Below are 13,746 nucleotides of genomic sequence, written 5' to 3' on the forward strand. Positions count from 1 at the left end.
TCATGACTGGTAAAACAGATATGCATCGTTGGTCATATTAGATTTAAAAAAAAATGGGCCTCAGGATCTCGTCACGGTATCTCTGTGCAATCAAATTGCCATCGATAAAATGCAATTGTGTTTGTTGTCCATAGCTTATGCCTGCACATACCATAACCCCATCGCCACCATGGGGCACTTTTCAGCAAACCGTTCGCACACTCAAACGCCATACATGTGGTCTGCGGTAGTGAGGCCGGTTGGACCTACTGCCAAATTCTCTGAAGTGAAGTTGGAGGTGGCTTACGGTAGATAAATGAACATTAACTTCTCTGGCAACAGCTCTGGTGGACATTCCTGCAGTCAGCATACCATTTGCACGTACCCTCAAAACTTGAGACATCTGTGGTGTTGTGTGATATAAGTGCATGTTTTCGAGTGGCCTTTTATTATCCCCAGCACAAGGTGCACCTGTGTAATGATCATAATCAGCTTGTTGATATGCCAGACCTGTCCAATGGATGGATTATATTGGCTAAGGAGAAATGCTCACTAACAGTGATGTAAACAATAGTTCAGCAAATTAAACATGGGACCAACAGTTTAATGCCTTTATATTTTTGTTCATTGTATGAGCAGAACTGTCCGAGTCTATATTCAAGTAATACAAATAAATTACCATCGACCACGCCCATAAATTGGGGGAAACAATCATTATTTCCCATTCACCACCATCTTCGTTGTTGATTTTACGACAATAACAAAACATGTTCATTGTACATGTAACCAGATAAAAACTCCCGACCTGCGGATCGCAAACAAGGAAATAAAGCCTGTATGCCTTCAGTCTATTCGCCATTGGAGAGTGGGAAATGCAGGGAGCAGGTGTCCAAGTACAGTAGGCAACACGTAGCTATGTGTGTGAAAAATATTGGATCACAGGTAATACATTTAACTTGTTTAGTATAGTTCATGTGTAACTCCACTCGCTACTTGTAGCTGTATAGTCTATGTGTTGTTGGTCGTGGTTTGATTATGTTCCGGTCGGAAGCTAGCTACAGTAGCTAGCTGCTAACGTTATTAGGTGAAAAGGGGCACGAGGGAAGCCCTAAATTATATTTAAAAAAAATCTAACTAGGCAAGTCAATTAAGAACAAATTATTATTTACTATGACGGCCTACCCCAGGCTAAACCCGGACGACGCTGGGCCAATTGTGCGCCGCCCTTTGGGACTCCCAATCACGGCCGGATGTGATCCAGCCTGGAGAGACAACAACTGCATTAACTGTCAAGTCTAGAAACGGACAGTCTACCTGCAGAGACGGAGGCAGCAATCTTCAGCGGGTATGAGGGATCCGAGTTGGTCCGACAAGCTAGTACATTTATCTCTGAGAAATAATTACGATCCCTGTTTGTAATAAACACTGTTATCCATACACAGGGTTGCCAGGTCATGTGAAAAACCTGGGCAAAAGTCCTGAAACGAGGACTATTTTTTTTTTTCCACATCAAGAGATGAGTTGTAATAAACCATTTTCCCATAACGTTATTAGCCTATTAACAAGGAACATAGACGTAACTACATGCTAAATGTGTTATACGTGAAGCAACGCAGAGTGCCTGGATAAAACCTTATTGGACATATACTACAAACCTCCAGAGTGCCTTATTGCTATTATAAACTGGTTATCAACGTAAAAGTTGTCATACCCATATGGTATATGGTCTGATATACCACAGCGTTCAGCCAATCAGCATTCAGGGCTCGAACTCGGGTTATAATTGTAAATAAATCACTTTTGTGCATAACTATAGATCAATACACATAGTTTGAGTGATGAAAGTTGGACAATGTTCAGGGACGGAGGATCTACAAATCTGAGCGAGAAACACTTGGATGGAAAAAAAAACCTGAATGTTTGGCTATTTTCTGTCAATTGTGCTGTTCATATGAAGCCAGATGTTAAGATGACAAACTGCTATAAATTGACCATTTGTGAGATTGCCTTGTCATTTTAATAAGCAAAGGCTACAAACTAAAATCTGGGGTTATGATTGTAATTCAACTTCGCCATGGTTTGCTTAGATAGATGCAGGTAGCCTATAGCCCCTGATAGGTCTACATCTAATTTCAGATAGTCTACAGTAGACGAGGCAAAATGTAAACTGAACAATTTAGCGTATTGCTTAGTTCAAATTAATACTCATTTATTCTACATGAATAGTTTGGCGATTTGAGGTAAGAAGTGCTTGTGTTTCCCAATAACCTGCTGGGATGGGCTACTGAGGATCAGTCTTAATTTCAATCATTGGATAAAATATTCATATGTATATCAACTGAATGTTTGTCAACAGCCAGTGTTTATTTTTTAAGAGAAATGCCATGGCAACCGCGGTGCAACTTAGAGTAGCCCAAAAACCTGCAACCAATACATTCTCACCCGTGACATCATTTTCAAAGTTGCCCAAATGTCAAAACTGCGAACATGGCAACCCTGAACAGACAGATCAAAGGAAGTTGTGACTGCTTCTGCTGCTCTTCTTGGTCAAGATATCCACATTACTGCCACCTAGCGGAGCGGAGGAATTAGATATTTAGTTCCATTTAATACATGTACAATACCAATTAGATAGATTCTTATGGGTTTCCCCTATTCATCTGTGCGTGTACGATCTACAATCATTACCTCTACATAAACCTTAAAGAGACAGTATAAACTGAGTGTACGAAACATCAAGGACACCTTCCTAATATTGAGTTGAACCCCCACCAGCCACCACTTTTGCCCTCAGAACAGCCTCAATTCATTTGGGCACGGACTCCACAGAGACGCTGGTCCATGTTGACTCCAATGCTTCCTACTGTTGTGTCAAGTTGGCTGGATGTCCTTTGGGTGGTGGAACATTCTTGATACACACGGGAAACTGTTGAGTGTGGAAAAACCCAGCAGCGTTGCAGTTCTTGACACAAACCGGTGCGCCTGGCACCTACTACCATACCCCATTCAAAAGCACTTAAATATGTTGTCTTGCCCATTCGCCCTCTGAATGGCACACATACACAACCCATGTCTCAAAGCTTAAACATCCTTCTTTACCCTGACCCCTCCCCTTCATCTTTACCCTGACTCCTCCCCTTCATCTTTAACCTGTCTCCTCCCCTTCATCTTTAACCTGTCTCCTCCCCTTCATCTTTAACCTGTCTCCTCCCCTTCATCTTTAACCTGTCTCCTCCCCTTCATCTTTAACCTGACTCCTCCCCTTCATCTTTAACCTGTCTCCTCCCCTTCATCTTTAACCTGACTCCTCCCCTTCATCTTCATCTTTAACCTGACTCCTCCCCTTCATCTACACTGATTGAACTGTTTAACAAGTGACATCAATAAGGGATCATAGCTTTCACCTGGTTAGTCTGTCATGGAAAGAGGTGTATGATACAGAATGTTTTGACAATGATGTATCTCCTTAATGACCATCATTCAAACTCACATAAAATGGGAGTAAATAAAAGTCAACAATGAGTCGAACCAAAACTTAGATCAAAGCTCTGTAATTCAATGTAGTCATAATGTATTGATTTTCACATCACCATCTTGTAATTTGCTCCATAAGTCATCAATGATCAATTTGAACACAGCTCCAACTGCCACTAACATCACCATGGTGACCACCACACCCTTCTTTCTCCCTTACTGGGTGTGTTGACATTGAAGTGGTTTCCACCATTGCTCTCCATCATCTCCTCTCTCTTCTCCAGCAGCTCAGTGACCTGAGTGTGGTCACTTTTCTCCTTGTTGTTGAAGACATGATATCTGCCCCTGCAGGTACTTATTAGTTGTAGCAGTTGACTGTTGTCCTTCAGTAGGTCCTCCACTGGTCTCCCCTCTAGCTGGTCTCCCCAGTGAACAGCACCATGGTGTACATTAAAGACTTCTCTAAAGTGCTCCTGGATCCACATCACGACGGCGTTCCTCTCTCCTCCTGTGAACCTCACCCCTGATCACCAGCACGTGAGATCCTGATCAGGCCCAGGGTGTGGAACGCGTGAGATCCTGGAGTGGCGGAAAAGCCCGTGGTGTGGACGTGGCGGGAGGCCCGTGGTGGGAGCAGAGGGAGGCCCGTGGTGTGGTTGACGTGGCGGGAGGCCCGGGGTGTGGTCGACGTGGCGGGAGGCCCGTGGTGTGGTCGACGTGGCGGGAGGCCCGTGGTGTGGTCGACGTGGCGGGAGCAGAGGGAGGCCTGTCCGGTTGACCCTCTAGCGGTAGTAGCAGCTGGCCCGGTCTAACTCTCACAATCTGTGGTCATGGCAACCATAGAGAAGTTCACTCAGAAGGTCTCTGCCAATGATGGTGTTGCCTGCTGAACTCTGACCCTGCCCAGTGTTACCAATCAGAAGCAGCCTCAACGCTGCCACTATGGAGACACATACACACAATACAGTCAAACAAGTCAGTTTATTGATCCGTTCAATTCATCAGTCAACCATTTGGACAGGGCCGTTTCAATACAACTTCTCTATTAAGTAGGGCCTAGTCCTGGGATAAAAACCCTATTTCAATGGAGATTCTCTTGCTTTTTAGTCCAGGATTTGGCTTAATCGGAGTCTGGGAAACCTCCCTTGAACATTTTACAACACACATCAGGTACGTTAAACTGCATCACAGTGAAAGTGGTTGATTTCATTGAGGGTTAAATAATTGATAGAAGAGTGAATAGGCCTAGAGATTTCCCTGGTCAGGTGATCTTATATTTTGAGTTCTACTGGGGTAAGACAGTTAAACTGCAGTAAGTGCATGAGGCAGTTATACATGATATTTTTCAAGAATCAATGGCTACGTGTCCAAAAAGTCCAAAAATGAATGTACCAATCACAGATGGTCCCTTTTTAAGTTCTGTATAAAGTCCAGTTTCCCTACTCAGAACACCGGAGAATCCTATAACCTGGTTCCTTTCACCTGGGCTCATTTTAAGGATCGACTCTCCGTTGCTCTCCAGTTCCGACACTGAGAACACCGGGACGGTGTCCCAAATGGCATCCTATTCCATATAGTGCACTACTTTTGACCAGAGCCATGTGGGCCCTAGTGCACTTTATAGGGAGGCATTTGGGATGTACCCCGGAGGTTCCTCTCACCTGGGTTTCTTCTTACACCTGTGCCTCTTCAGGGACCCAGTTTGACTGTAGCTCTTACCGCACTGCGTGCATTTGTACGGCTTCTCCCCTGTGTGGACAACCATGTGCACTTTACGCAACGTAGAATTGACAAAGCACTTGTCGCACTCAGAGCATTTGTATGGTTTCTCCCCTGTGTGTCTCCTCATGTGCTGCGTTAGATTCCCACTCTGACTGTAGCTAATGCCACACTCCATGCATTTGTACGGCTTCTCCCCTGTGTGGACAACCATGTGCACTTTACGCAACATAGAATTGACAAAGCACTTGTCGCACTCAGAGCATTTGTATGGTTTCTCCCCTGTGTGTCTCCTCATGTGCTGCGTTAGATTCCCACTCTGACTGTAGCTAATGCCACACTCCATGCATTTGTACGGCTTCTCTCCGGTGTGGACAACCATGTGTGCATTACGGGCCCCCGAAGTGACAAAGCACTTGTCGCAATCGGAGCATTTGTAAGGTTTCTCCCCTGTGTGTTTCCTTCTGACGTGGTATTTTAGCTTGCACCGCTGTTTGAACTGGTTCCCACAGTCCTGGCAAGAGAACAGCGTCTCCCGGTGTGTTTCAGCCGGTGGACCATAAGGATGTGCGGTCGGGCAAAGGTCATGGGACACTCTGGGCAGGACAGCGGGCGCTCGCCGGTGTGGCTCAGCCGGTGATACTTCAGACTCATGTAACTCTGGCCAGACTCCGGGCACACGTACAGTTTACACCCACTGTGGGCCGTCATGTGGTGCTTCAGGTGGGCGGAGATCTTGAAGACTTGCCGCACTGGGGGCACTGGGGCGCACTGTGGAAACGCATGTGGTGGGTCAGGTTGGATTTGAATGTGAAGGGCTGCACTGGGGGCAGACATCATCGCTGTGGAAACGCATGTGGCCGGTCAGGTTGGATTTGAACGTGAAGGTCCTGCCGCACTGCGGGCAGACGAAAGGACGTTCCGCATCGTGGATTGGTCGTCCAAGCCGGCTTTCCGGGAGAACGTCTTATGGCACACCTCGCAGGAGTACGGCCGCTACTGTGTGTGGATCCGGGAGTGGAACTCCAGCGTGGTTTTGGAGAAGAACTTCCGTCCACAATCTGGGCACGGAAACCGGCGGACCTTCTGGTTGCGAGGCCGCCATTCTGGGTCGGACCGGAATGCAGTCAGATTGAACGGCTGGCTGGTAGCCGACCGCAGGCGTCTCCTTCCATCCTGGAGGTACAGGGGGGCATCCTCTGCCTTGATACCCACGTGATGTGCATCTGTCTTGGGGTCGCTCTCTGTAGGAGGTCCCTTGGTGTTACCCATCTCTGGGTCATAGCTCTCTGTCTTCACAGAGTTCAACCAGTGTTCAATTTTTGTCCCGACAGGCAGTTCGTCCATCTCTTGTTTCACCTGATTTAAATTAGAATACCTTTTATTTTTCTCTGAGGAAACTTACAACCAGTCAAGATATCTAGTAAACATATAGCTGCAACATTCACAAAGCATTACAAATGTGATACAAGATCTCAATTAAATGTTAATTTAAAAGCCACAATCTTTAAACCTACCTCTTGTTTTACCTCGTCAGGCCTCAAGACTGGAGAGTTGTAGACTTATCTTGGGTTTGTTTTTGCTTCCCTTGGGGCAGACCCACCATCTTAGGGGCCAATGATACCTGGCTAGAAACACTTTCACTGTCAGCAGAGTTGTAAACATTTCCTGTGGATTGGTTCCTTCCTCTGGTGGTGGAGTTCTTCTTCTTCGTTGGTTTTCTGCCTGGTTTGTTATTGTTCTTTGAGCAGCAAGAGACAGTTGATCCTTCGTTAGTCTGTGGAGTCTCAAGATGGGTAAAGAAACGACAGCAGCCATTTTGAGTTGATGTTTTGGGAGTTTCTCTGGTCAAAAGTTGCTGACGCCTGACAGATCTTACTTAAAATACCTATCCAGGCATTGTATCAACTAACAAATCATGTTATAGCAATCTGTCAGTCAGACCGTTGTTGGTGTGGCAGGCTTCCTCTGGTTGATTCTTCTAACATCTGAGCAGGGGTTTTCTGCCTGGTTTCTCAATCTGGGCAAAGAACAGTGTTCTGTTAAACTAATGTCTCAGGATCTTCAGCTCTAGGTAATGGAACCCATTTTGAGTTGATTAAAGACAGAGTTTCTCTGGTCATCATTGCTGACGCCTGACAGATCTTACTTAAAATACCTATCCAGGTCTTGTATCTAGGATGGAACCTAACCAAATCATGTTATAGCAAGGGTCTTGTCAGTCTATAACACCGTTGGGTGTGGGCATGGCAACCTGGTTGATAAATCTTTAAAGACAGAGCTGGTCATCATTCTAGGGTCTTGTAGCTCTAGACTGGAAATGTGGGGGATGTCTGTCCTCTCCTTTAAAGACAGAGCTGGTCATCATTCTAGGGATCTTGTAGCTCTAGGATGGAACCCTGTGTGGGGGATGTCTGGTCCTCTCCTTTAAAGACAGAGCTGGTCATCATTCTAGGGTCTTGTAGCTCTAGGATGGAACCCTGTAAAGACAGAGCTGGGGGATGTCTGGTCCTCTCCTTTAAAGACAGAGCTGGTCATCATTCTAGGGTCTTGTAGCTCTAGGATGGAACCCTGTGGGGAATGTCTGGTCCTCTCCTTTAAAGACAGAGCTGGTCATCATTCTAGGGTCTTGTAGCTCTAGGATGGAACCATGTGGGGAATGTCTGGTCCTCTCCTTTAAAGACAGTGCTGGTCATCATCTGTAAGAAACAATGGAGAGAAAGTCAATAAGAATTGAGAAAATTAATCCTACAAGGTAAGAAAAGAAGCATATCAACCCCCCCCCAAAAATAGAATTGACCAGAATAAGAATAATGGAAACGAATAGTATCATCTCTCCAAAGTAGATATATTAATATAGTAAAGATGTCCTATGCAGAAATCCCTCCGCCATTTCCTGGTTGATAAAGTTGGAAGAGTTCACCTACTTTCAGTTTGACAAAACCAGCATATATAGTGTAGAGAATCCTTGTAGCCTAAACCGCTGTGAAGTAGCTTTTCCATAACCAGTATAGTATTTTCAGCTGTTTGAAGCTGGTGTACAAAACTGAAAGTAAAAGATGCATAAAACACATTTTATGAACGGGAGGCACAGAAATAGTACACATAGAACAGATCAACCGCTTCTGAGACTTGCTTTCAATGAGAATGACAGATCTATAACTTAGATTTCTATGTGAATTTGGTCCCGGTAGCCCAAAAAGTTACATATTGCATCTTTAAATAAACAATTATTGGTGTCTAAGACCGTTTTTTAAAATTACTTTTAACATCCCTAAACTAAAAATCCACAAGATAACTCTAGGTTAAATAGAACTTCATGGTGAAATACAACACTAATTACATGTTGCTGTCTTTTTTTTAAGGATAAAACAAAGTCCACAAAATGCATTCTGTTGGTGCAAAACGAATCCGAATCTAAAGTTACTTTTGGATAAATACCGCATTGATTATATATTGATATCAACTCCACCGTTGGATATTTGCAGCGAAGTTTTTTTGATAGCTTGCATTGTGGAAAGCGAAAGCTACTGTAGTTATTCAGTAGCTAGCAAAATAAATAAATATTCAGTAGCTAGCTCGTCGATGATGCTTGGCCAGCTAGCTCTCTAGCTCTGGTCTACTACTGCAAGAGACATCTAATGGCCTCCCTGCAGGGACGAAGGCAGCAACTCCCCCGTAGGATATTTGCAGCTGTAGTTATTCAGTAGCTAGCTAGTCGATGATGCTTGGTCAGCTAGCTCTGATCTACTACTGCAAGAGACATCTAATGGCCTCCCTGCAGGGACGAAGGCAGCAATCTGCAGTGGCCATGGCTGGTACGAGTCGGTTTACTGAGAAGCCTGTACATTTCATTCCACAGAAATAATACATGTATCCACAGCGCAAAGGAAGTAGTGACTACTGTTGTTGATTTTGTTCCAAGACCTCCACATTCTCAGTGCTGCCACCTAGCGGAGCGGATGAAGACATTTCCTCCCATTTCCATACTACAACATTCTCTATTAGAGATATTCTTATAGACCCCATTCTTATGGATTTTCTCTTTTCATCTGTGCATATACTGTCTGCAAATGAATTATCTGCACCTAAAACCATAACCACATAGTAATACACGTAGCTACTGTTTGAAGAGACAACTTAATGTAGCTAGTTGTTCTAGATCTTTTATGTCCGAATTAGTTTTGCACCCTGTAAAGCAGAAAGTGTATGTTGTAAAAGCTCTGATCTCTGTCTTTCTCTGTTGCTCTTCAGCTCTCATCCTTCTGCCTCTTCTCTCCTCCGTTGCTCTTCAGCTCTCATCCTTCTGCCTCTTCTCTCCTCCGTTGCTCTTCAGCTCTGATCTCTCAGCCTCTTTCCTCTGTTGCTCTTCAGCTCTGATCTCTCTGCCTCTTCTCTCCTCCGTTGCTCTTCAGCTCTCATCCTTCTGCCCTCTTCTCTCCTCCGTTGCTCTTCAGCTCTCATCTTTCTGCCTCTTCTCTCCTCCGTTGCTCTTCAGCTCTCATCTTTCTGCCTCTTCTCTCCTCCGTTGCTCTTCAGCTCTCATCTTTCTGCCTCTTCTCTCCTCCGTTGCTCTTCAGCTCTGATCTTTCTGCCTCTTCCATGAAGTGGTATCCCCAGTTCTGGTATGATACTGTATCAATATTGTCAAGCAGTCATTTAACTTCTCCAATGTTGCCTTCGACTTCAATGTTGAAGACATTGGATCCACCACCAGTTAGCATTGAGCACCTGAAGGTTTGGACTGCTCTTCAGACAGGCCATTATAGGTTTACCCTTCAACAGGTCTTTAATAGCACTCTGGTGAACTTTGTGATCCAAAACTCTCCTGGATTGACTTCACAGTGTTCCTTCTCTCTCGTCAGTGAACCTCCCCAGCAGTAGAACACGAGGATGAGAGAGATCCAGGCATTTCACTGATTACTCCTGGGGTTTCCATGACAATGATGTTGGTCCCATCCAGAACTCTATATTCTGACTGACACTGTGGTCACAGACACAGAGGAAGCCTCTACTGTGAAGTCATTTCTCCCCAGTTTGGTATTTCCTGTTGCACTCTTTCCTCCTACAGTCAAACCCAGCAGAACTATTCTAAGCTCACATCTTACTGTCCCATTGGGCAAAAAAAAATGGTTGAATCAATGTTGTTTCAACATCATTTAAACCAAACATTTTCAATGTGAATCAACGTGGAAAACTGACTGGATTTGCCAAAAGTCATCAACTTAAAAGGGAATTGTGTTTTTTTCCCACCCAACTTTCAACCTAAATTCAATGACAGGGTGAAATATTTGATTGATTTCACATTAGTTTAAATCATAATTTATCTGCATGAACAACAGAGTGAAATGCATGAATCAAATGTAAAACACAGTAAAAATGAGTGTCAGTAAGGCTCTCTGAGCTACTGATACTCTTGACGACAAGGCCAGGGGCTTTCTGCCCAGAGAAAATCACAATCTAAATGAGTGTCAGTAAGACTCTCTGAGCTACTGATACTCTTGACGACAAGGCCAGGGGCTTTCTGCCCAGAGAAAATCATAATCTAAATGAGTGTCAGTAAGACTCTCTGAGCTACTGATACTCTAGACGATAAGGCCAGGGGCTTTCTGCCCAGAGAAAATCACAATCTAAATGAGTGTCAGTAAGACTCTCTGAGCTACTGATACTCTAGACGACAAGGCCAGGGGCTTTCTGCCCAGAGAAAATCACAATCTAAATGAGTGTCAGTAAGGCTCTCTGAGCTACTGATATCTAAATGGGTGTCTAAGGCGTTTCTAGACTGATAAGGCCAGGGGCTTTCTGCCCAGAGAAAATCACAGACAATCTAAATGAGTCCTATAAGTGATAATATTCATGAACCTGAAACCAGGGGCTTTCTGACACCAAAAACAAAATGAAACAGACATTCTAAATGGGCTTCCTACCTAAGTCGGTCTATTCTGAACCTGAAACCAGGAAAAGTGGTAGACACCAAAAACAAAATTAAAAGCCATACTGTGGGGCTTCTTACCTCAGCCATACTGTGGTAGTCTCCTCTAATTACCTCAGCCATACTGTGGTAGTCTCCTCTAATTACCTCAGCCATACTGTGGTAGTCTCCTCTAATTACCTCAGCCATACTGTGGTAGTCTCCTCTAATTACCTCAGCCATACTGTGGTAGTCTTCTTTATTGTTTAGTGTAACAGAGGTGAAATCAAAACATTAGAAATACAATCTAACACTACTATATATATATTGATTTAAAGCATTTTTATTTTTTTAAGTCAGAATATTTGACTAAATTCTGGAAATCAACTATGACTCCTCCTGACAGCCCAGGAGTTACAGCATTACTTCCTTTTGTTCATCATCAAAGTGTGTATTTTCCCGGTAATTCCTTCCCTCCTGACATAAGCAAATATTTCATAACATTTACCTCGACAGTATGGTACGCAGGTGCTTCTATTTGTCCTATTTCACACTTGTACAAGTGTGTACTTGTGTGAATTGGAAATGTTTGTATATCTCCCTGAGACAGCCTGAAGAGCTGAGGTCGAAGCCAAGGTCAGCCATTATCAGCGGGGTTACAGGAAGTGCCATGGAATGACCTCATCAATGGAACGGGTGTGGTTTACTTCCATATGTTGTCTACTGAGAGAGTTCAACACGTCACCAAATGACTGAACAGATGTTATGGGACATCTTGTTCCAATGTAACTTATAGCAAGCAATATTGCAGCAATTTGATATTGATTCTTTAATATAGTCTTTAATATACTTCCTTAATCAGTATAAGTAAAAAATATATATTCATTCGTAGTCCATTTTAGTTTGCTCAGAACATAGCAGATTCATTCATCTACTTTTAGTCAATTCTCAAGTTTAAAGTTCATGCAGTGCTGGCGTGTTCCGTAGTGCCCTTCAACTGCCCCGTCAGGTTACAAGGTCAAAGCAAAATGTCACATAGATCCTCCCTACAGCCAACCCTGTTAATCACACTAACCTGCTGGATACGTAAGACATGGCTCTGGTTTAGTAGCCAAAAGGGATCTCACCTTTTAGGCAGTGTGATTCTTCAGTTATATTGTAATCTCCTCCATCATTCCTTAAAGAGCATCCCTGAACCTGTCAGTGTTGTTTAAACCAGCCCTTTTACGGTCTCCTCTTTCTGACTGGCCCTTATCACTCACCAACACGTTTATTGATCCGTTCTATTATATCACTTGGGCATAAATGACATAAGCATGGCACCACAGGAGGCTGGTGGCACCTTCATTGGGGAGGACGGGCTTGTGGTAATGGAGCGGAACAGGTGGAACGGCATCACACACGGTTTCCATGGTTTCCATGTGTTAGAATCCATTCCATTCACTCCGTTCCACCCATCATCACACACGGTTTCTATGGTTTCCATGTGTTAGAATCCATTCCATTTACTCCGTTCCACCCATCATCAAACACGGTTTCCATGGTTTCCATGTGTTAGAATCCATTCCATTTACTCCGTTCCACCCATCATCAAACACGGTTTCCATGGTTTCCATGTGTTAGAATCCATTCCATTTACTCCGTTCCACCCATCATCATGGTACAACCTGTTCTATACATCCTGATAATCATCAAATCAAATGTATTTATAAAGCCCTTCGTACATCAGCTGATATCTCAACGTGCTGTACAGAAACACAGCCTAAAACCCCAAACAGCAATGCAGATGTAGAGGTGTACGAATCATCTCCAACAAAAGGCTTTCAGTCTCAACCATGCCATTAATAGTAGATACATGTTTTTTTATACAAAGCATTTCGCTACACTCACATTAACATCTGCTAACCATGTGTATGTGACCAATAACATCTGCTAACCATGTGACCAATAACATCTGCTAACCATGTGTATGTGACCAATAACATCTGCTAACCATGTGACCAATAACATCTGCTAACCATGTGTATGTGACCAATAACATCTGCTAACCATGTGACCAAAAACATCTGCTAACCATGTGACCAATAACATCTGCTAACCATGTGACCAATAACATCTGCTAACCATGTGACCAATAACATCTGCTAACCATGTGTATGTGACCAATAACATCTGCTAACCATGTGACCAAAAACATCTGCTAACCATGTGACCAATAACATCTGCTAACCATGTGACCAATAACATCTGCTAACCATGTGTATGTGACCATTTAACATCTGCTAACCATGTGACCAATAACATCTGCTAACCATGTGTATGTGACCATTTAACATCTGCTAACCATGTGACCAATAACATCTGCTAACCATGTGAGCAATAACATCTGCTAACCATGTGTATGTGAATAACATCTGCTAACCATGTGTATGTGACCAATAACATCTGCTAACCATGTGTATGTGACCAATAACATCTGCTAACCATGTGTATGTGACCAATAACATCTGCTAACCATGTGTATGTGACCATTTAACATCTGCTAACCATGTGACCAATAACATCTGCTAACCATGTGTATGTGACCAATAACATCAGCTAACCATGTGCTAACCATGTGTATGTGACCAATAACATCTGCTAACCATGTGTATGTGACCAAT

At 43.6% G+C, this 13,746-nt stretch overlaps 1 long non-coding RNA gene across 1 annotated transcript; it reads left to right on the forward strand.

Annotated features, from left to right (window-relative positions):
* The first annotated feature begins 616 nt into the window (after positions 1-616).
* Positions 617-1,524, forward strand: LOC121843425. The gene is made up of 2 exons (XR_006081548.1): positions 617-921; positions 1,167-1,524. It is a non-coding gene; the product is annotated as an uncharacterized LOC121843425 (long non-coding RNA).
* The last annotated feature ends 12,222 nt before the right edge of the window (positions 1,525-13,746 follow it).

The sequence above is a fragment of the Oncorhynchus tshawytscha genome, unplaced genomic scaffold (genome assembly GCF_018296145.1).
Source record: "Oncorhynchus tshawytscha isolate Ot180627B unplaced genomic scaffold, Otsh_v2.0 Un_contig_6760_pilon_pilon, whole genome shotgun sequence".
NCBI lineage: Eukaryota > Metazoa > Chordata > Actinopteri > Salmoniformes > Salmonidae > Oncorhynchus > Oncorhynchus tshawytscha.